The sequence below is a fragment of the Somniosus microcephalus genome, chromosome 28 (genome assembly GCF_052327205.1).
Source record: "Somniosus microcephalus isolate GS21.2 chromosome 28, FLI_Smic_1.0, whole genome shotgun sequence".
Lineage (NCBI taxonomy): Eukaryota > Metazoa > Chordata > Chondrichthyes > Squaliformes > Somniosidae > Somniosus > Somniosus microcephalus.
The window spans coordinates 6,119,315-6,146,155 of NC_141014.1; positions in this window are offsets into that span (position 1 = coordinate 6,119,315).

Genomic DNA, 26,841 nt, shown 5'->3' on the forward strand with positions numbered 1-26,841 from the left:
CTCTCCGCCTCACTACCTCTCTTTCCCCCATTAAGATGCTCCTTACAACCAACCTCTTTGACTATGCTTTTGGTCACCTGTCCGAATGTCTCCTTATGTGACTCGGTGTCAAATCTTGTTTTATAGCCTTCCTGTGAAGCACCTTGGGATGTTTTACTACTTTAAAGGTGCTAGACATGTTGTTGTTGTCAGGGTGATAGACAAGCGTTTCTGCAACTGATGACGTGAGTTACACATGGTGTGTTGCCTCCCTGGTGTCAGGGTGAAGGACATCACTGAACGGGTGCAGAACATTCTGCGGGGGAAGGGGAACAGCCAGAAGTCGTGGTCCATGTGGGAACCAATGACATAGGAAGGAAAAGGGTTGAGGTTCTGCAGTCAGATTTTCAGGAGCTTGGGAGGAGGTTATAGAGCAGGATCTCAAAGATAGCAAACTCGGGATTACTTCCAGGGCCACGCGCCAGTGAGTATAGGAATAGTCGGATAAGACAGGTTAATGCATGGCTGGAGAAATGGTGCAGGAGGGAGGGCTTCAGATTCCTGGGGCATTGGGACCAGTTCTGGGGCAGGAGGGACCTGTTCAAGGTGGACGGGTTGCACCTCAACAGAGCTGGGACCAATGTCCTCGCGGGGAGGTTAACTAGTGCTGTGGGGGAGGGTTTAAACTAAGTTGGCGGGTAGAGGGGAACCAGAATGAAGCATTGGAGAGGAGAAACCAGGTGTACAGAGAACTGGGAGAGGCAAATAGCCCGAGAGTAAAGAATAGTTCAGAAGTAGGAGGGATCAGACAGGGGGCAAATGCAGGCAGACTAAGATGGGTTTGGAATGCATGTGTGTAAATGCTGCTTTTATTTCAGATTTCCAGCATCCGCAGTACTTTGCTGCTGTATGAGAGGACTCTGGGTAGCGGACACCTTCACTCATTTAAGAATCAATCAGATGCAGTAATGGGGAGTATAGGGATGTTGTGGAGGGATGAATTAATAAGGGCAAATGGCCTTTCCCATCACCACGTGTCTGGTGATCTGAAGTCCAGGCAGACTCCACACCTCTGTTGGATTAATGTGGAACTGGGAGTTTGTTGGCAATGGAGGGCGAGGACATCTGTTGGAAGAGCACGGAACTGCAACACATCCGCACAACTGCAAAGCTCGCTGCAATTTCTTGGCAAAAAACATCAATGGACCAGTAATTCCGGTCCCAACGCGTGAGTACGGACGGGGTACTCACGCGTGGGCCCGTTGGAAGTGCCGGACTTCAGCATGCACAGCGCATGCGCGGGAAACCGGCATTTCCTGTCCTCTGAACCAAGGGGTTGAGAGGAAGAACCCGTGGGCGCAGGAGTCTGCGTGTGCGCGCTGAAATTCCTTGTTTTCCACAGGTTTGCACGTGTGTAAGGGCCTCTCCTTTTTACGAAAATAAAAAGGAGACGTAAAGACTTCATTCTTTAAGGTAAGTGGTCTATTGCTTAAAATGATAACATTTTTTCCACAGCTTTATTGTTTTTAAGGACTTTACAGTAAGGGAAGTGTAGTTTTAGACCTGATTTTTTTTGTAATTATTTTTTTCAAAAATTTGATTAATTGTTTAAAATAGTTTTTTAAAGTTATTTATAGTTTATTTAATTATTGGGATGTTTTTTAAAACTTTATTTAAAGTTAAACTAGTCTTTTGGGCGCTCGTACTTTTCATGAGTTTGACAGTTCTTACTATCAAACTCATGAATGAAGTTTCCCCTCCCCTGATTGGCTGCACAGTGCTCACCTGATCCCAGCCGGCACATCGCACTAACTACGCTGCTGTATCAGGCAAGCACATCGCGCTGACATCTGAACCGGGCCAGTGACAGGAATTCCAAGCAGGCCCAGGCTTCAGATGTCGGCGCGCCGGGTGAGTGCACATCGGGGGCTTGCACGCGCGGCAAGCCCCCGAACCTAATTTCTGGGCCATTACTTTCCTTACTTTATTCACAAAATTGTCATTAAAAATATAATCCATATCTTCAGGGTATAAACAGGAAACAGTCAATGTACAATAAACTATTGTGGAGTAAAGATGAGAGGCTTTTAATCAGGAAATATCCGATTGTTCAGCATTTGGAGCAGTTTTCACCTCTTGCTGAACTGAAATTGATTTAAACCACTGATTAATCTTAACAATTAAGATGGAATAAAAAGCTAGTATCAGTAATGGTGACCATGAAGCTATCGGACTGTTGTAAAAACCCCAAAATAAAATGCAAATACACAACTCGTGCGTCACTAGAATCATTAGTCCAGGTCTCCAGATTACCAGTAACATCAACCACTACACTACCAGACCTACTGTCCGCTAAGGAAAACAACCCCAGTTTCTCTAGTCGCTCCACTAAAGTCCCTCATCCCTGGTACCATTCCAGTAAATCTCTCTGCACCTTCTCCGAGGCCTTGACATCCTTCCTGGATTCCTTTATATTCGCTGGAGTTTAGAAGAATGAGAGGGGACCTCATTGAAACTTATAAAATTCTAACAGGACTAGACAGACTAGATGCAGGAAGGATGTTCCCGATGGCGGGGGAGTCCAGAACCAGGAGTCACAGTCTAAGGATAAGGGGTAAGCCATTTAGGACTGAGATGAGGAGGAATTTCTTCACCCAGAGAGTGGTGAACCTGTGGAATTCTCTACCACACAAGGCAGTTGAGGTCAATTCATTAAATATATTCAAGAAGGAGTTCGATATATTTCTTAAGGCTAAAGGGATCAAGGGATATGGGGAGAAAGCAGGGACAGGGTACTGAATTTGGATGATCAGCCATGATCCAGGGAGTAGCCCTGGGAGTCCTCAGCATTGACTCCGGACCCCATGAGGTCTCATGGCATCAAGTCAAACATGGGCAAGGAAACCTCCTGCTAATTACCGCCTACCGCCGTCCTTACCTGGTCTGGCCTACATGTGACTCCAGACCCACAGCATTGTGGTTGACTCTTAATGCCCTCTGAAATGGCCGAGCAAGCCACTCAGTTGTAAACAACCGCTACGAAAAACAAGAAGAATAAAACCGGACGGACCACCCGGCATCGACCTCGGCACCGGAAACGACAACGACAGCGGCAAACCCAGCCCTGTCGACCCTGCAAAGTCCTCCTTACCAACATCTGGGGGCTTGTGCCAAAATTGGGAGAGCTGTCCCACAGACTAGTCAAGCAACAGCCTGACATAGTCATAATTACCGAATCATACTGTAGTGTATGTAACCGTTCCACCTTTAAGAGAACTATTTTAAGGGTTGCACTACTTTATCTTGGCTGCTGTATACTGTAATACCGGTGGTGACCACACCGGTATATAAGTGCGGTGTAATGATTTATTGGGCAGTTCAGCCCGGACCTTCGACTAGTAAAGACCTGTTAAATTTTACTCTTGTGGTCTGTGTAGTAATTCTCACTATAACACATAGACTTAACAGTGGCGACGAGTATGATCTTACCCTGCGGCAGAGATACATCCAAGGCAGTTTAACGGGCGTCGAGAAGAGGCATCAGCCCTCATCATTCTGCTGAGGAAAGACTCGGGTCTGCAGAGCAAAGGAAGAATTCTGACACGAAGCCTTCCATCAGCAACAGGCAGTGATCATCCCTTCTATCACGGTGGTGGGTAAGCCGATCAGCGACGAGCAGCAAGTCGGCCACGTTAGCTGTGAAGTAGGGGAGGGAAAAACGGAGGATATAAGGGCGGAGAACTCGACCAAGGCCGGGGAAAAGAGCCGGACAGAAGTCGGGGCCAGAGGCGCTGAGACTGGGGCAGCGTAAGGCACGGAAGCCGCGGTGAATGCAAACGCAGCCGGTGTGAGAGACCGGGCTGCAAGCGGGCTGGGAGACGCAACAGCGTCGAGAGAGAGCTCGACCGCGACCGGTGAAAAAGGCCGGGCAGCTACCGAGGCCGCGAGGCGCAGCGACAAGGACAGCGTAAGGCGCGGGAGAAAATAAAAAAACCGCGGAGAACTCAGCCGCAGCCGGGGGGGAAAGGACCGGACTGCAAGAGGGGCTGGGAGGCACGATTCGAGAACCGCTGGGGAGGGCGAACGCAGCAATACGGCAATCGCCATTACAGCCAGCGGGGGAGGAAGGCAAACGCGGGAAGCCGCCATTTTCGTAGGCGGGGAAGAAGACAAGCGCGGGAAACCACCATTTTGAAAAAAAAGTTAAAGAAAAATTTCTTTTTGTTTCTCAAGAAGATTGCGAGGATGCCTAAGCGTGGTAACATCAACGATTTCGATTCCGATGTTGAAGATTGGGCCACGTATGTAGAACGCATAGAGATTTATCGTAAGGCAAATAAAATATCAAATAATGATAAAGCACTAACCTTACTAAACTCAATGGGTGCGAAGACATACGGGCAATTGAAGCATCTTCTATCACCAGCTAAACCGCCGGATCAGACCTTCACTAATATTGTTGCTGTCCTGAGAAATCATTTGAACCCCACACCGCTGATGTTAGCGGAACGATTTAAATTTTATGCGAGAACGCAACGGAAAGAGGAAAGCAACGCGGAGTATTTAATTGAACTGCGTAAGCTGGCGAAATACTGTCAGTTTGGGGAAAGACTGACAGAGGCACTGAGAGACAAATTCGTGTGTGGATTGTCGAAAGAAGGAACACAAAAGCGGCTACTGGAAGAGAATGATCTTACACTTGATAAGGCTGTCACTATTGCAGCATCGCACGAAACCGCAGCGAGAGGCACGGCGGAAATGCAGCTGAAGGCAGCGGTACTCAGCGTAGATCAAATGGCTTTGGGTACAACGAAATATTATCGTTGTGGAAAGACAGCACACGATCAGAACCAATGCTGGCTTAAAAACCAGGAATGTAGAAAATGTGGCAAGCTTGGTCACATAGCTAAAGCATGCCGGTCAGGAAAGAAGACCAGCAACAAAAAGTCATCGCAGGAAAAGTGCAGAAAGGTACATAAGGTGGCTGAGAAGAGTTCGGATGAACAGAATTCGGATTCAGACTCCAACAGCAAGGAACTGGGTAGTCTGAGAATTCACAATGTGAGTAAGGAAGCTGACCGACAAACTATCTGGGTCACACTGCAGATAGCAGGAGTCCACGTGAAGATGGAATTGGACACCGGATCGGCGTTGACGGTCATGAATAAGCAAGATTACAAAAAGTTATTCACACATATTCCCCTACGGGATACAGAGATAGTATTGCAGACATACACGGGGCAAAGAGTATACCCCATCGGAAAGATAAAAGTCAAGGTGGTACACAAGGGCAAAGCACACCAAGGAATGGACATATATGTACTACCTGAGGGAGGTCCACCACTTCTGGGACGGGAGTGGATCAGGAAAATAAATATGGACTGGCACTCCCTAAAAGCAATAACGGTAGATTCCGGGAAAAAGAAAGATGTCAAACCTGAACGATTGTCCAGAATATTGGATGAGGGCATATGCATCAGTGACAGTGACAAAGCAGAGAGTGAGAACTCGGTGAAGACAATCAGCTCAGACTCTGGAACTGATGATGGTAAGACCAGCCCATGTGCAAAAGACAAGTCTAAAATGGACTTGCAGACTAATGATGGAAAAACGAAGGAGTGCATAAATGCTTCAGAAGAGAACAAAGTATCAGAACAGAATTCCACTGAACAACAACAACATAGTTTGACAGAGAATTCTGAGTCTGTCCAGTCTACAGACATGCACATTTCTGAGGAACACCGGGCTCGAACTCAACTCAATTTCAAACTACAACAGCAATTAGAACAAGTGATTCGCCGTTTTGAGCAAGAGATGAATGCAAAGAAAAAGTTCTTTGACACAGAGTGGGAGAATCTGGAAAGACAGCAGAAGCAGCTGATTGAGAAAATGGAGCAGGAACACACAAACCGTCTGCGCGATGAGGCCAAACGAATCAAAGCTGAGCAAGAAAGGGAATATGTCAAATTCATCGATCAGTTGAAAGCTAAGAAGAAAGAGCACCCTTTTGTGAGCAGTGTCAGCAGTAATAAGCCACTCAGGGGATTGGTGGCAGAGGCAAAAGCTGAAGTGATGGAGGAAATAGAAGACAATAGAGAGGAAGCAGAAGATGATGACTCATCTGAACCATTATCACCCCTACCAGGTCACGCAGGTGGTCCCTCCGAACTGAACCAAATCAGTCTGGAAGTCGAAAAACTTCCCAAGGTACTCGAGCCTTTAGAAGTCAGCAATGCTGGTTCTGAAGTTACGAAAGTTCAAGCTGTTAAGTCCAGTGAAGGACTATTAGATGAGTCACCCCAGCAACGAGAACCTACTACACCACCGAAAACTACTACACCACCGAGGCGTTATCCGGACCGAGTCAGGAGGCCTCCTTGGAGACGGAATCTGTGAACTGTTTTAACATGAAGTCGTGTATATATGTTATGATGTTATGTTTAATGGGGAATATATACTGTTAAGCTAAAAAGGGAGGATTGTAGTGTATGTAACCGTTCCACCTTTAAGAGAACTATTTTAAGGGTTGCACTACTTCATCTTGGCTGCTGTATACTGTAATACTGGTGGTGACCACACCGGTATATAAGTGCTGTGTAATGATTTATTGGGCAGTTCAGCCCGGACCTTCGACTAGTAAAGAACTGTTAAAATTTACTCTTGTGGTCTGTGTAGTAATTCTCACTATAACACACAGACTTAACACATACCTTACAACCAATGTCCCAGACACCATCATCACCATCCCTGGGTATGTCCTGTCCCAACGACAGGACAGACCCACCAGAGGTGGTGGCACCGTGGTATACAGTTGGGAGGGAGTAGCCCTGGGAGTCCTCAGCATTGACTCAGGACCCCATGAGGTCTCATGGCATCAAGTCAAACATGGGCAAGGAAACCTCCTGCTAATTACCACCTACCGCCCTCCCTCAGCTGATGAATCAGTACTCCTTCATGTTGAACACCAATTGGAAGAAGCACTGAGAGTAGCAAGGGCACAAAATGTCCTCTGGGTGGGAGACTTCAATGTCCATCACCAAGAGTGGCTCGGTAGCACCACAACTGACTGAGCTGGCCGAGTCCTAAAGGACATAGCTGCCAGACTGGGTCTGCGACAGGTGGTGAGGGAACCAACAAGAGGGAAAAACCTACTTGATCTCGTCCTCACCAATCTACCTGTTGCAGATGCATCTGTCCATGACAGTATTGGTGGAAGTGACCACCGCACAGTCCTTGTGGAGACGAAGTCCCGTCTTCATGTTGAGGATACCCTCCACCGTGTTGTGTGGCACTACCACCGTGCTGAATGGGACAGATTTCGAACAGATCTGGCAACTCAAAACTCGGCATCCATGAGGCGTTGTGGGCCATCAGCAGCAGCTGAATTGTATTCAACCACAATCTGAAACCTCATGGCCCGGCATATCCCTCACTCTACCATTACCATCAAGCCGGGAGATCAACCCTGGTTTAACGAAGAGTGCAGGAGAGCATGCCGGGAACAGCACCAGGCATACCGAAAAATGAGGTGTCAACCTGGTGAGGCTACAACACAGGACTACTTGCATGCCAAACAACGGAAGCAACATGCGATAGACAGAGCTAAGCGATCTCACAACCATCGGATCAAATCAAAGCTCTGCAGTCCTGCCACATCCAGTCGTGAGTGGTGGTGGACAATTAAACAGTTAACAGGAGGAGGATGCTTCAAAAATATCCCCATCCTCAATGATGGTGGAGCCCAGCACGTGAGTGCAAAAGACAAGGCTGAAGCATTTGCAACTATCTTCAGCCAGAAGTGCCGAGTGGATGATCCATCTCGGCCTCCTCCTGCGGTCCCCAGCATCACAGATGCCAGTCTTCAGCCCATTCAATTCACTCCACGTGATGTCAAGAAACAGCAGAAGACACTGGATACTGCAAAGGCTATGGGCCCTGACAACATTCTGGCAATAGTACTGAAGACTTGTGCTCCAGAACTAGCTGCGCCCCTAGCCAAGCTGTTCCAGTACAGCTACAACACTGGCATCTACCCGGCAATGTGGAAAATTGCCCAAGTATGTCCTGTCTACAAAAAGCAGGACAAATCCGACCCGGCCAATTACCACCCCATCAGTCTATTCTCAATCATCAGCAAAGTGATGGAAGGTGTCGTCGACAGTGCCATCAAGCGGCACTTACTCAGCAATAACCTGCTAACTGACGCACAGTTTGGGTTCTGCCAGGGCCACTCAGCTCCTGACCTCATTACAGCCTTGGTCCAAACATGGACAAAAGAGCTGAACTCAAGAGGTGAGGTGAGAGTGACTGCCCTTGACATCAAGGCAGCATTTGATCGAGTGTGGCATCAAGGAGCCCTAGCAAAACTGAAGTCAATGGGAATCAAGGGGAAAACTCTCCATTGGTTGGAATCATACCTAGCACAAAGGAAGTTGGCTGTGGTTGTTGGAGGTCATTCATCTCAATCACATGACATCACTGCAGGAGTTCCTCAGGGCAGTGTCCTAGGCCCAACCATCTTCAGCTGTTTCATCAATGACCTTCCCTCCATCATAAGGTCAGAAGTGGGGATGTTCGCTGATGATTGCACACTGTTCAGCACCATTCGAGACTCGTCAGATACTGACGCAGTCCGTGTCCATATGCAGCAAGACCTGGAGAACATTCAGACTTGGGCTGACAAGTGGCAAGTAACATTCACACCACACAAGTGCCAGGCAATGACCATCTCCAACAAGCGAGACTCTAACCATCTCCCCATGACATTCAATGGCATTACCATCGCTGAATCCCCCACTATCAACATCCTGGGGGTTATCATTGATCAGAAACTGAACTGGACCAGCCATATGTACTTACACCATATGGACTGCAGCGGTTCAAGAAGGTGGCTCACCACCATCTTCTCAAGGGCAATTAGGGATGGGCACTAAATGCAGGCCTAGCCAGCCAGCGACGCCCACATCCCATCAATGAATTTTTAAAAAATGGCGCAGCAGACTCAAGGGGCCGAATGGCCTACTCCTGCTCCTATCTTCTATATTTCTATGTTTCCTAAAGTGTGGTGCCCAGAACTGAACACAATATTCCAGCTGAGGCCTAACCACTGTTTTATAAAGGTTTAGCAGAATTTCCTTGCTTTTGTACTCTATTCCTCTATTAATAAAGCCAAGGATCACATATGCTTTTTAACAGCCTTCTCAACTTGTCCTGCCACCTTCAAATTGTTGTGTTCATACACCCCCAGGTTTCCCTGTTCCTGCACCCCTCTTTAAAATTGTGCCATTTGGTTCATTTTGCATCTCCTCATTCTTCCTACCAAAATGCATCACTTCACACTTCTCTGCGTTAAATTTCATCTGCCATGTGTCTGCCCATTTCACCAGTCTGCCTATGTCCTCCTGAAGTCTGTTACTATCATCCTCATTGTTTACTACATTTCCGAGTTTTGTGTCACCTGCACACTTTGAAATTATGCCCTGTATACCCAAGCCCAGGTCATTAATATATATCAAAAAGAGCAGTGGTCCTAAAACCGATCCCTGGAGGACACCACTGTACACTTCCCTCCAGTCTGAAAATCAACCATTCACCACGACTCTCTGCTTTCTGTCCTTTAGCCAATTTCGTACCCACGCTGCCACTGTCCCTTTAATCCCATGGGCTTTAATTTTGCCAACAAGTCTATTATGTGGCACTTTGTCAAACACCCTTTGAAAGTCCATATACACAACATCAACTGCACTACCCTCATCAATCCTCTCTGTTACTTCATCAAAGAACTCAATTAAGTTAGTCAAACATGATTTGCCTTTAACTAATCCATGCTGGCTTTCATTTATTAGCCCATATACTTTTCTAAATGCCAATTCATTTTGTCCCGGATTATTGTCTCTAAAAGATTCCCCACCACTGATGTTAGGCTGACTGACCTGTAGTTGCTGGGTTTATGCCTCCCCACTTTTTTAAACAGGGGTGTAACATTTGCAATCCTCCAGTCCTCTGGCACCACCCCCATATCTAAGGAGGATTGGAAGATTGTGGCCAGAGCCTCTGCAATTTCCACCCTTACTTCCCTTGGTAACCTAGCGACATCCCATCCGGACCGGGTGATTTTTCTACTTTGAGGTTTCATTTAGCCTCAACCATTTATGTACATCCTCTTTATCTATTTTTATCCTATCCAAGATCGCTACTGTCTCTTCCCTTACTGCTACATTGGCAGCATTCTCTTCTTTAGTGAAGACAGATGCAAAGTACTCACTTAGTACCTCAGCCAAGCCCCCTGCCTCTATTAGAAGATTTCCTTTTCCCTAATTTCCTTTGACTAGCCTTGTACTATTTATGTCTTTATAAAAATACTTTTGGGTTCCCTTTTATGTTAGCCGTTAATCTATTCTCATACTCTCGCTTTGCCCCACTTATTCCCCTTTATAGATCTCCTCTGTACTTGCTATATTCAGTTTGGTTCGCTATTGTATTATGAACCTTACATTTGTCATAAGCCTCCTTTTTCTGTCCCATTTTAACCTCTATATCTTTAGTCATCCAGGGAGCTCGAGCTTTGGATGTCTTTCCTTTCCCCCTCATGGGAATGTGTCTACTCTGTACCCAAACCATCTCCTCTCTGAAGGCCTCCCATTGTTCAATGACTGTTTTGTCTACCAGTTGTTGATTCCAATCCACCAGGACCAGATTCCGTTTCGACTCCCTGAAATTAGCCCTCCTCCAGTTGAATATTTTCACGTTTAATTATTCATTGTCCTTTTCCATTACTATTCTAAACTTAATGATATTGTGATCACTGTTTCCCAAATGCTCCCACACTGAGTCATGCTCCACTTGCCCCACTTCATTCCCCAGAACTAGATCCAGCGCTGATACCTTCTTCGTTGGGCTGGAAACACACTGATCAAGAAAGTTCTCTTGTACATATTTCAGGAATTCCTCCCCCTCTTTTCTCTTTACACTGTTACTATCCCAGTCTATATTAGGAGAATTCAAGCCCCCCGTTATCACTACTCTATAGATCTTGCATCTTTCTGTAATTTGCCTGCAAATGTGCTCCTCTATCTCTTTCCCACTATTCGGTGGCCTATAGTATACACCCAGTCGTGTAATAACTCCTCTATTGTTCCTTAATTCTAAACAAATAGATTTTGTCTTTGACCCTTCAACTACATCATCCCACTCTAGTGCTATAAAAGTTTCTTTGATCAATACTGCCAGCCTTCTCCTTTTTTCCCTCCCCTATCTTTCCTGAATACCTGTAGCCAGGAATATTAAGTTCCCAATCCTTCCCTTCTTCGAGCCAGGTCTCTGTTATTGTCACTATATCATAGTCCCATGTGGTGCCTTGTGCCTGCAGCTCGCCAGCCTTATTGACCACGCTCCAGGCATTTACACTCATGCACTCCAAACCCATCTTAGTCTGCCTCGCATTTGCCCCCTGTCTGATCCCTCCTACTTCTGAACTATTCTTTACTCTAGGGCTATTTGCTTTATGTTTTCTGTGCACCTGGTTTCTCCTCTCTAATGTTTCATCCTGGTGCCCATCCCCCTGCCAAATTAGTTTAAACCCTCCCCCACAGAACTTCGTGATTTATCTACTTTAAGTACAGCCAGCCTTTCTACTAGCTCTTCTTTATCAATTTTTATCCTATCAAGTGTCTCCACTACCTCCTCCTTCACTGTGTCTATGGCAGCATCCTCTTCCTTGGTGAAGACAGATGCAAAGTACTCATTTAGTACCTCAGCCATACTCTCTGCCTCCATGTGTAGGTCTCCTTTTTGGTCCCTAATCGGCCCACCCCTCCTCTTACTACCCTTTTGCTATTTATATGCCTGTCGAAGACTTTTAAATTACCTTTTATGTTGACTGCCATTCTATTCTCATACCCTCTCTTTGCCCCCCTTACTTTCTTTTTCACTTCTCCTCTATATATAGCCTGATTCTCAGATGTATTTGCAACCTGACATCTGTCATACGTGCTCTTTTTCTGAGTTAGGAGTTGGGATAATATTAGAGGCTAGGAGTTGGGGTTAGAGGTTAAGGTTAGAGGCTAGGAGTTGGGGTTAGAGGTTAAGATTAGAGGCTACGAGTTGGGGTTAGAGGTTAAGATTAGAGGCTATGAGTTGGGGTTAGAGGTTAAGATTAGAGGCTAGGAGTTGGGGTTAGGGGTTAAGATTAGAGGCTAGGAGTTGGGGTTAGAGGTTAAGATTAAAAGTTAGCTGACTGGACAACACTGCTCAACTACAATTTAAAAAGTGTGAAGATCTGATCCTGGTCCTTTCGTCAATACACACATTGCCGCTTAATCCACAGTCCATTTAACCTCGAGGCCTGGTGAACAATGCCAGGACTGGTCTCAGCCGCTCCATGAGTGGGAGATCCACTCTGACACCATCACAACATGAGTTTATCTGAAAATAGATGGTTTCTTCTCACTGGACAATCACCAGCTCCTTCCAGTCTGCTTTCTAACTGGGCAAATAATGTCCTTTTCATCTCACAGGTTTCAGAATGCTTATCCACGATCCATGAGCTTTGGGCTTTTTGGGGAACATCAACAGGGCTTTCAAAAATAATCTCCAAATCGTCCTTCCTAAACATGGATCAAAGGGTTGTTGTTCTGACCTCTGTCCAACCAGTCAGGAGTCAGGGCTCGAAGGCCCATTGATCTCTGACCTGTTGGGTTGATTGTATTAAGTAAACATGAAACATGAACCAACTCTTTGTTTGTTTGGGCTCAAAACGCTGGGAAAGTTGGTCTCTAAGTTATACCTTGCTCAGATTGTTAAGAACAAAAGAACATAATAATTAGGAGCAGGAGTCGGCCATTCGGCCCCTCGAGCCTGCTCCGCCATTCAATAAGATCATGGCTGATCTTCGACCTCAACTCCACTTTCCCGCCCGGTCTCCATATCCCTTGATTCCCTTAGAATCCAAAAATCTATCGATCTCAGCCTTGAATATACTCAACGACTGAGCATCCACAGCCCTTTGAGGCAGAGAATTCCAAAATTTCACAACTCTCTGAGTGAAGAAATTCTTCCTCATCTCAGTCTAAAACGGCTGACCCCTTATCCTGAGACTATGCCCCTAGTTCTAGACTCTCCAGCCAGGGGAAACACCCTCTCAGCATCTACCCTGTCAATCCCCCTCAGAATCATATATGTTTCAACGAGATCACGTCTTATTCTTCTAAACTCCAGAGAGTATAGGCCTGATCTACTCATCCCAGGGATCAATCTAGTGAACCTTTGTTGCACCACCTCTAAAGCAAATATGTCCTTCCTCAGATAAGGAGACCAAAACTGTGCACAGTACTCCAGGTGTGGTCTCACCAAAGCCCTGCACAATTGTAGTAAGACTTCCTTACTCTTGTACTCCTAACCCCTTGTAATAAAGGTCAACATGCCATTTGCCTTCCTAATTCCTTGCTGTCCCTGCATGCTAACTCTCTGTTTCCTGTACGAGGACACCTAAATCTCTCTATATCGTCGGCAAACTTCGATTCATTACACTTGTTGACTCCATCAATCACTGTTCTTACATTCTGGGGTTTTTGCGCAAGATTTTGGGTTTTTTTGGGGTTTTTGCACTTTCTATGAGTTTCGCAGCACCGACCACCCCTGTAAGCAAACACTCGCGCCCGACAACCTGGAGTGGGCACTTACCTGCCCAATGTTCAATGTTCAGGTAAATGTAGCTGCCACGTGGATTCCTCAACTTTGAAGGCAGTTTATTAGACTGTGGCTCAGGCCATAAACAACTAGCCAGATTTATTCAACAGTAAGCAGATAAATTAATAGCATTTAAACAAACAGTAGATTTACAGTATTTAAAGACTTTACGATTCATAAAATCATAGAATGATACAGCACAGAAGGAGGCCATTCGTCCATCGTGCCTGTGCCAGCTCTTTGGTGGAGCTCTCCAATTAGTCCCACTCACTGCTCTTTCCCCATAGCCCTGCAAATTTCTCTCCTTCAAGTATTTCTCCAATTCTCTTTTGAAAGTTACGATTGAATCTTCTTCCACCGCCCTTTCAGGCAGCGCATTCCAGATCACAACAACTCGCTGCGTAAAACAATTCTCCATAACTCACCTCTGGTTCTTTACCAATGATCATAAATCGGTGTCCTCTGGTTACCGATTCTCCTTATTTATTCTATCAAAACTCTTCATGATTTTCAACATCTCTAATAATCTCTGCTCTTAAAACCTTCTCTGCTCTAAGGAGAACCATCCCAGTTTCTCCAGCCTCTCCGCATAACTGAAGTCCCTCAGCCCTGGTACCATTCTTGTCAGAACACCAGAAACAACAAAAGTGTTTCACTTACACAAACATGCGATATAAAACAGTGGGTTGAAACATAGTCCCTAACAAGGCTGTTTTCCAGGGAGTCTCGGACTTGGCCTGAGCTCCAATGGCTTCAGACTGATTACTGACTGGGAGAAGGCCAGTTCACAATAATTTGAAGATATAACAGAAGAAAAGGCATCAAAAACATATCTCTCACAACGACGTTACGTGATCAGCCATTCACAGGATTCAAAATGCTGTTTTACCACACAAACATAATCAACCATGTCCGTCAAAGCGTCCCCAGGATCTTTGAACCGCTGCCGTTCTGTCGCGACCTTTCTTCACTTTCTCTATTTTATTGAAACGACTTGGCCAGTGGTCCTCTGAATGTTCCTCTCTTCTTCTGTACAGGAACAAGAAAGACTGAGGTCCATCCAGTTCACCTTCTACCATCCCGGTAGATAATGGAGTTGTTGACTAATCACAGCCATCAATCTCTGGTCTACAACAGACCCAGACACGAGGTGAGGAAAACCCCCAGTGGTGGAGAGCTTTGGGAACCACAGGTCCAAAGTCACCTGTTCCTCCCGAGCACTCACCACACGTCACGTCGCAAATTGCTCATACGCTGTAACTCTGTTTAATGTGGAACTGGGAGTTTGTTGGCAATAGAGGGCGAGGACATCTGTTGGAAGAGCACGGAACTGCAACACATCCACACTTGTGCAAAGCTCGCTGCAATTTCTTTTTCTTTATTTTTATTTACAAAATTGTTACTAAAAATATAATCCATATCTTCAGGGTATAAACAGGAAACAGTCAATGTACAATAAACTATTGTGGAGTAAAGATCTTTTAATCAGGAAATGTCTGATTGTTCAGCATTTGGAGCAGGTTTTCACCTCTTGCTGAATTGGAAAAGTTCAGATTGACTTAAACCACTGACTGATTAAAATGCAAATCTTAACGATTAAGAATGAATAAAAATCCAGTATCAGTAACGGTGACCATGAAGCTATTGGATTGTTGTAAAAACCCAACTGGTTCACTAATGTCCTTCAGGGAAGGAAATCTGCCGTCCTTACCCGGTCTGGCCTATATGTGACTCCAGACCCACAGCAATGTGGTTGAATCGTAGAATGGTTACAGTATGTCATAGAGTCATAGAGTTATACAGCACAGAAAGAGGCCCTTCGGCCCATCGTGTCTGCGCCGTCCATCAAGCCCTGTCCAATCTAATCCCATTTTCCAGCATTTGGTCCATAGCCTTGTATGCAATGGCATTTCAATTGCTCATCCAAATGCTTCTTGAATGTTGCGAGGGTTCCTGCCTCTACCACCCTTTCAGGCAGTGAGTTCCAGACTCCAACCACCCTCTGGGTGAAAAAGTTCCTCCTCAAATCCCCTCTAAACCTCCTGCCCCTTACCTTGAATCTATGCCCCCTTGTTATTGACCCCCCTACTAAGGGAAAAAGTTCCTCTTTATCTACCCTATCTATGCCGCTCATCATTTTGTACACCTCAATCAGGTCCCCCCTCAGCCTTCTTTGCTCCAAGGAAAACAACCCCAGCCTGTTTAGTCTTTCTTCATAGCTGAGGCGCTCCATCCCAGGTAACATCCTGGTGAATCTTCTCTGCACCCTCTCCAAAGCAATCACACCCTTCCTATAGTGAGGCGACCAGAACTGCGCACAGTACTCCAGCTGTGGCCTTACCAGCGTTTTGTACAGCTCCATCATAACCTCCTTGCTCTTATATTCTATGCCTCAGCTAATGAAGGCAAGTATCCCATATGCCTTTTTAACCACCTTATCTACCTGTTCCGCTGCCTTCAGAGATCTATGTACATGTACACCAAGGTCCCTCTGACCCTCTGTACTTCCTAGGGTCCCACCACTCATTGTGTATTCCCTTGCCTTATTTGTCCGTCCAAAATGCATCACCTCACACTTTTCAGGGTTAAATTCCATTTGCCACTTTTCCGCCCATCTGACCAACCCGTTTATATCGCCCTGTAGCCTGAGGCTTTCCTCCTCGCAATTTACCACCCCACCAATTTTCGTGTCATCTGCGAACTTACTGATCATACCTTTTACATTCTCATCCAAATCATTTATGTAGATCACAAACAGCAAGGGACCCAGCACCGATCCCTGAGGTACCCCACTGGACACAGGCTTCCAGTCACAAAAGCAACCTTCGACCATCACCCTCTGCCTCCTGCCACTCAGCCAGTTTAGGATCCAACGTGCCAAGGCACCCTGGATCCCATGGGCTATTACCTTCTTGACCAATCTCCTATGCGGGACTTTGTCAAAAGCCTTACTGAAGTCCATGTATACCACATCCACAGCATTTCCCTCATCCACACACCTAGTCACCCCCTCGAAAAATTCAATCAGATTGGTCAGACATGATTTACCCTTGACAAAGCCATGCTGACTATTCCCGGTTAATCCTTGCCTCTCCAAGTGGAGACTAATTTTGTCCCTCAGAATTTTTTCCAATAATTTCCCTACCACAGATGTTAGGCTCACTGGCCTGTAATGCCCTGGTTTATCCCTGCTACCCTTCTTGAATAATGGTACTACGTTAGCTGTTCTCCAGTCCTCTGGCACATCCCCTGTGGCCAGAGAGGTTCTGAAAATTTGTGTCAGAGCCCCTGCAATCTCCTCCTTTGCCTCACACAGCAGCCTGGGATACATCTCGTCCGGGCCTGGGGATTTATCCACTTTTTGGCCTGCTAAAACCGCTAGTACCTCCTCCCTCTCGATGCTAATATGTTCAAGTATATCACAGTCCCCTTGCCTGATTTCTATGTCTACATCGTCCTTCTCCATAGTGAACACAGATGCAAAAAATTCATTTAAAACCCCGCCTACATCATCTGGCTCTACACACAGATTGCCACTTTGGTCCCTAATGGGCCCTACCCTTTCCCTGGTTATCCTCGTGCCCTTAATATACTTATAAAACATCTTAGGATTTTCCTTTATTTTGCTCGCCAGTGTTATTTCATGGCCCCTCCTCGCTCTCCTAATTTCTTCATTAATTATGCCCCTGCACTTTTTATACTCCTCTAGGGCTTCCTCCGTCTTTAGTCTTTTGTAACTGCCAAAAGTCCCCTTCTTTTCCTAATGCATTTTTGTATATCCCTTGTCATCCAAGGTTCCCTTTGCTTGTTGGTCCCACCCTTGACCTTTACGGGAACATGTTGGCGTTGTACTCTCTCTATTTCCCTTCTGAAAGTCTCCCACTGCTTTGATGTGGATTTTCCTATAAGTAGCTGCTCCCAGTCCACTTTGGCCAGATCCTGCCTTATCATATTAAAATCGGCCTTCCCCCAATTTAGAACCCTTATTTCCGGGCCGTCTTTGTCTTTTTCCATGACCACCTTAAATCTCACCGAATTATGGTCACTGTCGCCAAAATGCTCTCCTACTGACACTTCCACCACTTGCCCGGCTACATTCCCTAGAATTAGGTCCAGTACCGCCCCCTCTCTTGTAGGACTTTCTACATGTTGGCTCAAAAAGCTCTCCTGGATGCACTTTAAGAATTCTGCACCCTCTAAGCCTTTCACACTCTGACTATCCCAATTAATATTGGGGAAGTTGAAATCCCCCACTATTATTACCCTATTATTTTCGCACTTCTCTGAGATTTGCCTACATATCTGTTCCTCTATCTCCCCCTGACTGTTTGGGGGCCTATAGTACACTCCCAGCAAAGTGCTTGCCCCCTTTTTGTTTTTAAGTTCTACCCATATGGCCTCATTAGAGGAACCTGCTAATATATCATCCCTCCTTACAGCAGTAATTGACTCCTTAATTAATATTGCAACACCCCCTCCCCTTTTACACCCCCCTCTGTCTCGCCTGAAGATTCTATACCCCGGAATATTGAGCTGCCAGTCCTGACCCTCCTTCAACCATGTCTCCGTGATAGCAACAATATCGTACTCCCATGTGTTCAACAACAACTTCAGTTCATCCACCTTATTTGCAAGACTCCTTGCATTAAAATAAATGCCTTCCAGCCTTGCCATATTCCCTTTTGCTTTCAGATATTTGCTCTGCCTTCCCAGCTGACTTGTTTTTTCCTCCGTATTTGGCTGTAAATCACCCCCTACTATAGCTCCACTCTGTATCCCATCCCCCTGCCAAGTTAGTTTAAACCCCCCCCAACAGTGCTAGCAAACCTCCCCGCAAGGATATTGGTCCCCCTCTGGTTCAGGTGTAAACCGTCTGACTTGTACAAGTCCCACCTTTCCCAGAAGCAGACCCAGTGATCCAGGAAACTAAAGCCCTCCCTCCTGCACCATCCCTTTAGCCACGCATTCATCTGTTCTATCTTCCTATTCCTATACTCACGAGCATGTGGCACCGGGAGTAATCCAGAGATTACAACCTTTGAGGTCCTGCTCTTTAATCTTCTACCTAGCTCCCTAAATTCTTGCTGCAGGACCTCATCCCTCTTTTTACCTATGTCGTTGGTACCAATGTGGACCACGACCTCTGGCTGTTCGCCCTCCCCCTCCAGAATGCCCTGCAGCCGCTCAGTGACATCCTTGACCCTGGCACCAGGGAGGCAACAAACCATCCTGGATTCACGTCTATGGCCACAGAAATGCCTATCTGTTCCCCTTACTATAGAATCCCCTACCACTATTGCTCTCCCACTCTTTTTCCTCCCTTCCTGGGCAGCAGGGGCACCCCAGTGCCAGGAAGTTGGCTGCTGCTGCCTTCCCCTGGTACGTCATCCCCCCCAACAGTATCCAAAGCGGTATACCTGGTTGAAAGGGGGATGGCCACAGGGGTCCCCTGCACTACCTGCCTGCTTCTATTGTTCCGCCTGGTGGTCACCCATTTCCCTTCTGCCTGTGCAGCCCTACCCTGCGGTGTGACCAACTCACTGTACGAGTAATTCGCGACCCTCTCAGCATCGTGAATGCTCCACAACCCATCCACCCGCAGCTCCAGCGCCCCAAGACGGCCCGTTAGTAGCTGCAGCTGGATGCATTTCTGGCACACGTGTTGGTCAGGGACACTGGCAGCGTCCCTGAATTCCCACATAGAGCAAGAGGAGCATATCACGGGGCTGGGCTCTCCTGGCATGACCTACCCCTTTAATCAATTTAAATTAAATTAATTCAATACCACCAGTAAAGTAAGCCTTACCTGGTCTCTGGAGCCCTTTGTAGGCCCGCTCTACCGCTGAAGCACCCGCCGAAGCTCTGAGGCCTTGCCTCACCTGACTCCCTGACTCACCCAACTCTCAGCACTCTGTTGAAAACCGCACTCAGTGCAAAATCGCACTTCAAAGCCTGTTTTGATAGGTCATTCGGCCCCCTGTAAGGAGGGCCCCCTGTAAGGAGGTCATTCGGCCCGTCGAGCCCATGCCGGCTCCCTGCAAGAGCACTTCAGCTACCCCACTCCCCCGCCCTTTCCCCGTAGCCCTGCAAATGTTTCTCCTTCAGGTATTTATCCAACTCCCTTTTGAAAGCCATGATTGAATCTGCCTCCACCACCCTATCAGGCAGTGTATTCCAGATAATAACCACTCGCTGCGTAAAATAGTTTTTCTCATGTTGCCTTTGGTTCTTCTGCCAATCACCTTAAATCTGTGTCCTCTGGTTCTCGACCCTTCTGCCAATGGGAACAGTTTCTCTCTATCTACTCTGTCTAGACCCCTCATGATTTTGAACACCTCTATCAAATCTCCTCTCAACCTTCTCTGCTCTAAGGAGAACAACCCCAGCTTCTCCAGTCTATGCACGTAACTCAAGTCTCTCGTCCCTGGAACCATTCTCGTAAATCTTTCCTGCACCCTCTCTAAGGCCTTCACATCCTTCTTAAAGTGCGGTGCCCAGAACTGGACACAATACTCCAGTTGAGGCTGAAGCAGTGTTTTATAAAGGTTCATCATCATTTCCACACTTTTGTACCACCACACAGTCCTTGTGGAGATGTTGTCCTGACACCCTCCATTGTGTTGTGTGGCACTACCACTGTGCTAATTGGGATAGATTCAGAACTGATTTAGCAGCTCAAAGCTGGGCATCCATGAGGTGCCATAGGCCATCAGCAGCAGCAGAATTATATTCCACCACAATCTGTAACCTCATGGCCCGGCATATCCCTCACTCTACCATTACCATCAAGCCAGGGACCAACCCTAGTTCAATGAGGAGGGTAGAAGAGCATGCCAGGAGCAGCACCAGGCGTACCTAAAAGTGAGGTGCCAACCTGGGGAAGCTGCAACACAGGACTACAAGCATGCTAAACAGTGGAAGCAGCATGCTATAGACAGGGCTAAGTGATCCCACAATCATCGGATCAGATCAAAGCTCTGCAGTCCTGCCACATCCAGTCACGAATGGTGGTGGACAATTAAACAACTAACGGGAGGAGGAGGCTCCATGAATATCCCCATCCTCAAAGATGGCGGAGCCCAGCACATGAGTGCAAAAGACAAGGCTGAAGCGTTTGCAACCATGATTCACCTCGGCCTCCTCCTGAGGTCCCCACCATCACAGAAGCCAGTCTTCAGCCAATTCGATTCACTCCACGTGATATCAAGAAACCGCTCAGCGCACTGGATACAGCAAAGGCTATGGGCCCAGACAACATCCCGGCTATCGTGCTGAAGACTTGTGCTCCAGAACTAGCAGTGGCTCTAGCCAAGTTGTTCCAGTACAGCTACAACACTGGCATCTACCCGACAATGTGGAAAACTGCCCAGGTATGTCCTGTCCACAAAAAAAGCAGGACAAATCCAATCCGGCCAATCCTGCACTAAGTGGCTAATAGTGACCATCTGTTGGTGTGGAGTACCCAGAATTGATGTGAGAAGCAGGCACACCCATCTCACTGATATCTGTAAGTAAATACCTGGGGGAGAAATTCAGTATCGCCCCATTTGGGGTGCAATTATTGGCCAGGCGCAAAGATTAGCGCCTGGCTCTAATTATCGCCTCCAACTGCAAACTTGGCTTTTATTGCCCCTGGACGTGATTGGAGCGCTAAATCAGGCGCTACACACCTCTCTTAAGGCGCAAAGTCCGAGGAGCGAGGCGCTACCTCAGAGCTAGATCGGCAGGGAAGTTCGCGGGCGTTGCTGAATTCGTCGCGCCCGGTCGCCACCCCTCAGCGCCCCTGTTACCGCCTTCCCCAGGCGCTAACAGGAGGCGCAAAGCAGCCGAATTTCTCCCCCAAGGTGTTCAGAAGGTGTAAGAATAAAGTACGGAGCAATTACAAGCTCAGCACAGGGTGACCCTGATTGAAAACCATTTAACCGTTTAAAGGCGGGGGTAAACCTCAGTCATTTAGTGAGAAGTGATGGTGGATCTTTCCTTGGTCTGTATGGGGTTCACATGTGAGTTGTGGGTCCCCATTGCTTGGACCTACTCTGGGGAGCTGAGCTGTTGGTTCAGCTTGTGTTCAACTTTTATTTTATTTTCTCTCCATTCCTCGACTTTGGGCAGGTTTACAATGTCCAAGTGAAAAGCAGCTAATTGTCGATGCTGGAAATTTGAAACCTAGAACCCTGCAGCACAGAAGAGGCCATGCGGCCTGTCACGCCTGTGAATGAGCTGTCCAATTAATCCCACTCCCCAGCGTTTTCCCTATAACCCTGCAGATTTTTCCTCTTCAAGTACATGTCCAATTGCCCTTTGAAAGTTACAATGGAATCTGATTCCACCACACTTTCAGCAAGTGCGTTCCAGATCATAACAACCCTCTGTGTGAAGAATTGTCTCCCCATTTCCCCTCTAGTTCTTATCTCTGACCTCTGGTTATTGACCCACTTGCCAGAGGAAACAGTTTCTGCCTACTTGCTCTATCAAAACCCCCGATAATTTTGAATACCTCTATTAGGTCTCCCTGAACCTTCTCTGCTCTAAGGAGAACAAGCCCAGCTTCTCCAATCTCTCCACATAACTGAAGTCCCTCATCCCTGGTATCATCCTGGTAAATCTCCTCTGCACCCTCTCCAGGGCCTTGACACCTTTCCTAAAGTGTGGTGCCCAGAACTGGACACAATATTCCAGCTGAGGCCTAACCAGGTTTAGCATAACTATCTTGTTTTTGTATTCAATGCCTCTATTTACAAAGCAAAGTATCCCATACGCTTTCTTAACTGCCTTATCAACTTGCCCTGCCACCTTCAAGGATTTGGGAATATGCACCCCCAGGTCCCTCTGCTCTTGCACCCCCTCAAAATAGTCCCATTTAGATTATACTGCCTCTCCATGCTGTTTCTCCCAAAGTGCATCACTTCACACTTATCCACATTTCATCTGCCATGTGTCTGCGATTTCACCAGTCTGTCTGTGTCCTCCTGAAATCTGCTGCTATCTTGTTCACTATTTACTACGTTGCCAAGTTTTGGATCACCCGCAAACTTCAAAATTGCACTCCCTACACCCAAGTCCAGGTCATTTATATATAACAAGAACTGCTGCAAGCCTCACACCCACATCTCACAGCTTGCACACACTGCCAGCTGTTCAACCATGACAGGATCATCAGCCAAACCCATTGCACAACACTCAGCTGTGGCTCAGTGGGCGGCACTCTCTAGGTGGGAGGGGCTAGGAGTGAGCCAGGTGTTACTGGTTGTCTGATTGCAGCTGGGAGTTGGAGGGAGTTTTGTAAAAAGTTGGTGGTGGGTTTTGGGGTTTTGTTTTCAGGTTTTAGGGCCTTTTTTGGCCCACAAAAACAGCCAGATGGCTGCTGAGGGGTCTGGAGAGCCAGGCCGCTCAGAGGACAATGTTCCCGAGAGGAATTTAATTAGGGAAGAAACTGTGGTGGGAAAGGAACAAAAAAGGCCCAAAGATTTGGGCCGGGACCTCAGGAGTTTTGGTAAAGAAAACACGGTGGTGGTGCAGTGTGAGGATAAGAAGATTCGAGCCTGGGATATTATCCAGGCGGTTCATGAGGACTGTGGCGAGGGAAGCTGCTTTGCCTGGCGACCAAAGCCAAATGTGGGATTCGAGGTGACGGTCAGTGGTCGTGAGGAGGTGGAAAGACTGTTACTCAGTCTGAAAGTTGGTGAGAAATTCTTGGAGGTGACTCTGCTATATTCAGAGGAGGTGGTGGTTTCATTTTTGAACTTGCCAGTTTACATTGAGGATGAAGTGCTAAGCAAGAAGTTGGAGTCGTGGGACATTAAAATCTGTTCTGCAATAAAGAGGAGGTACTATCCGGGAACACGGGTAGCAGACGGAACCCGGTATGTAAAGGTGCGGTTCCCAGAGGGGGTGATGTCATTGCCGTACAGTATGAAGTTCGAGACAGTGGAAGGAGTGCAGTACTTTCGTGTGCTGCATGATAACCAAGTAAAGGTGTGCTATTATTGTCTTGGACATGACCATCTCGTAAGAAACTGTCCAGACCTGTATTGTTACAATTGCGGTGAGTCGGGACACATTGCTCGGAGCTGCAAAGTAGAGCGCTGTGGGGTGTGTCACAAAGGCCCCACCCGCTGTGAGTGTGTGGCAGAAGGGAGCGATATGAGTGATGAGGAGATGGGAGAAGGAGCAGGAGATGAGTGTGGAACGGCCGGAGGAGCGGTGCAGTCGGAGGACACAGCCGGTAAAATGAAGGAGAAAGGAGCACAGGAAGAGGCAGAGGATGGCGGAGCGGAGAACGGGATGGAGATGGCGGAAAACATGCAGAGTGCTGTGGAGGGGAACAAAGACAGCAGCGGGCAGCGAGGGTCGAGTGCAGACTCGAGCCTTAGTGCGGTTCGGCTCCCCCCGGGGAGTCTGGTGTCTGCGGGGGGAGAGGAGGTGTGAGCGGGGTGTGTGGTGGATGTGGGTGCTCCGGGGAGAGGCGGGGAGTCGGATATCGTGGTGAGCGGGAGGGGGCAGGACGGGGAGAGGGTGCAAGAGGCAGGAGCCTTAAAGGGACAGCAGGATGGGATCGGCGCGATAGAGACGTCAGAGGGGAACAATTTAGGTGTGCCACTGTCCCATGGAGAGAGGGAACAGGGTGCAAGGGTCAGAGGTGGAGATGTGGTCGAAGGGAGCGGCACAGTGGGAGAAACTGCGATAGCAGGAAGACTCTCTATGGGAGATGAAGTATCTGACGGGGAGCAGGATTATGTATCGGACGGGGAGCAGGCACAGGGGGTTGCAGAAGAGCTTGAGTGTGAGGAATTAGAGGGGGACAGAGACATGGAAGTCGGGGGTGGGGTGGCATCATGTGGAAAGGGAAAGGTTAGTGAGGGGCAGAAGGAGGGAGGAAGGGCAGCTCCTGGGCCCAAACTTAAGGCAAGGAAGAGGCTGAAACAGCAGGGAAAGTTTAAACAGGAGGTGAGAAAGAGCCGGAGGCTGCAGGAAAAAGCAACAGCTGCCCGAGAAGTTGGGAAGGAGCATGAGAGGAGGGAAGAGCCAGAGATTAAATGATGGGGAGATTATTGGGCATACTTCCCTTCTTTGGAGCCATGATTACATTGGTCTCGATTAATGTGAACGGACTGAGGGGTGAGAAGAAATTGCAGCAGTTGTTGCAGGGTTTTAAAGGCACGGACTTGTTGTGTCTGCAAGAAACCTTTTGGGATGAGGATATTCTAGAAAGAGTTCAGAAGGTTTGGAAGGGAGAGGTGTTTGCGAGTTGTGCAAACAATAACCGTAGAGGGGTAGCTGTTCTGGTGAGTCCGTCCATAGAAAAGAACGTTGCCTTGGTGGACAAGGACGCTGAGGGGAGATTTTTATGGCTAAGGGTAAAAATGGAGGGATTTAACTGCGATCTCTTTAATATCTATGCACCGAATGACCATTGCAAGCGTCGCGAGTTTTTTTGGGGGTTATTCGCTGAAGCAGCAGAGATGGAAAATCCTTGTATAGTGCGGGATTTTAATGTATTTTTATCTTGGTTGGACATTCCAGCCCAGATGACCTTTAAGGATGATAACTCCAGAGGGATGATTGTGCTGCAGCCTCCACACACAGGAGAAAGGACCTCGCTCGAAACAAGAACTCAGCACGTGCACAAAGTACAGACCCCGGACCCACAGCCGTATGCGTGCACCGTGTGCGGGCGAAACGTTTCTGGTCACAAAGCCCCGGCGCGCGCCCCCCTCCCCCCCAGTAATACAGGAAACTCTTTTTTATCCGGCACCGACGGGACCGGCGTGGTGCCGGTTGATCAAAAAGTCAGGAATACAGAGAGGTATACTTACCAAGGTACGAGAGCCCCGTACACGGCCACAGGTGCAGGAACCCCGGTTACACGGCCACAGATCCAGGAACCCCGGTTACACGACCACAGATCCAGGAACCCCGGTTACACGGCCACAGATCCAGGAACCCCGGTTACACGGCCACAGATCCAGGAACCCCGGTTACACGGCCATAGATCCAGGCAACCCGGTTACACGGCCACTAATATATAGTAAAACTTACCTGAACCTACTCCTGAATTTGGCCGGTTAAGAGAGATTTCCGGATATTTTTGGGTGCCGGTTAAAAGAGAGTTTCCTGTAATACCCCCGGCCCGCGCCACCCCTCCCCCCACTCTGAGCCGTCACAACTCAGCAGTCCCCGGCCTCAAACCGAATCAATTGAGCCGGAGGCGAAACGAGCCCGGGGCCCAGCCGCTGGCAGGAGGCGACCCGGCACGGTATGAGTAACTCATGGGGGTCCGCTTTCCTTGCCCATGTTTGACCTGATACCATGAGACTTCATGGGGTCCGTAGTCAATGTTGAGGACTCCCAGGGCCACTCCTTCCCGACTTTATACCACCGTGCTGCCAAAACTAGTGGGTCTGTCCTGCCGGTGGGACAGGACACACCCAGGGATGGTAATAAAGGAATCTGGGACTTTGGCTGAAAGGAATGATTCTGTGAGTATGACTATTGCTCGAGTAGCCTGTGGGACAGCTCTCCCAATTTTAGCACAAGTTCTCAGTTGTCAGTGAGGAGGACTTTGCAGGGTCGACTGGGCTGGGTGTGCCTTTGTCGTGTCTGAATTCGATGCCTGGGTTGATGCTGTGTGGTCTGCCAGTTTTATTCTTATTATGCTTTTTTTGTAGTGGTTTAATAGGCCATTTAAGAGTCAACCACATTGCTGTGGAGTTACATAAAGGCCAGACCGGGTAAGGACGGCAAGTTTCCTTCCCTGAAGAACATTAGTGAACCATTTGGGTTTTTACAACAATCCCATATCTTCATGGTCACCGTTACTGATACCGGCTTTTTATTCCATCTTAATCGTTAAGATTTGCATTTTAATCAGTCAGTGGTTTAAATCAATCTGAACTTTTCCAATTCAGCAAGAGGTGAAAACCTGCTCCAAATGCTGAACAATCAGACATTTCCTGATTAAAAGCCTCTCATCTTTACTCCGCAATAGTTTATTGTACATTGACTGTTTCCTGTTTATACCCTGAAGATATGGAATATCTTTTTAATAACAATTTTGTCAATAAGGAAAATATGTTTTCCAAAGAAATTGCAGCGAGCTTTGCAGTAGTGCGGATGTGTTGCAGTTCCAGGCTCTTCCAACAGATGTCCTCGCCCTCCTTTGCCAACAAACTCCCA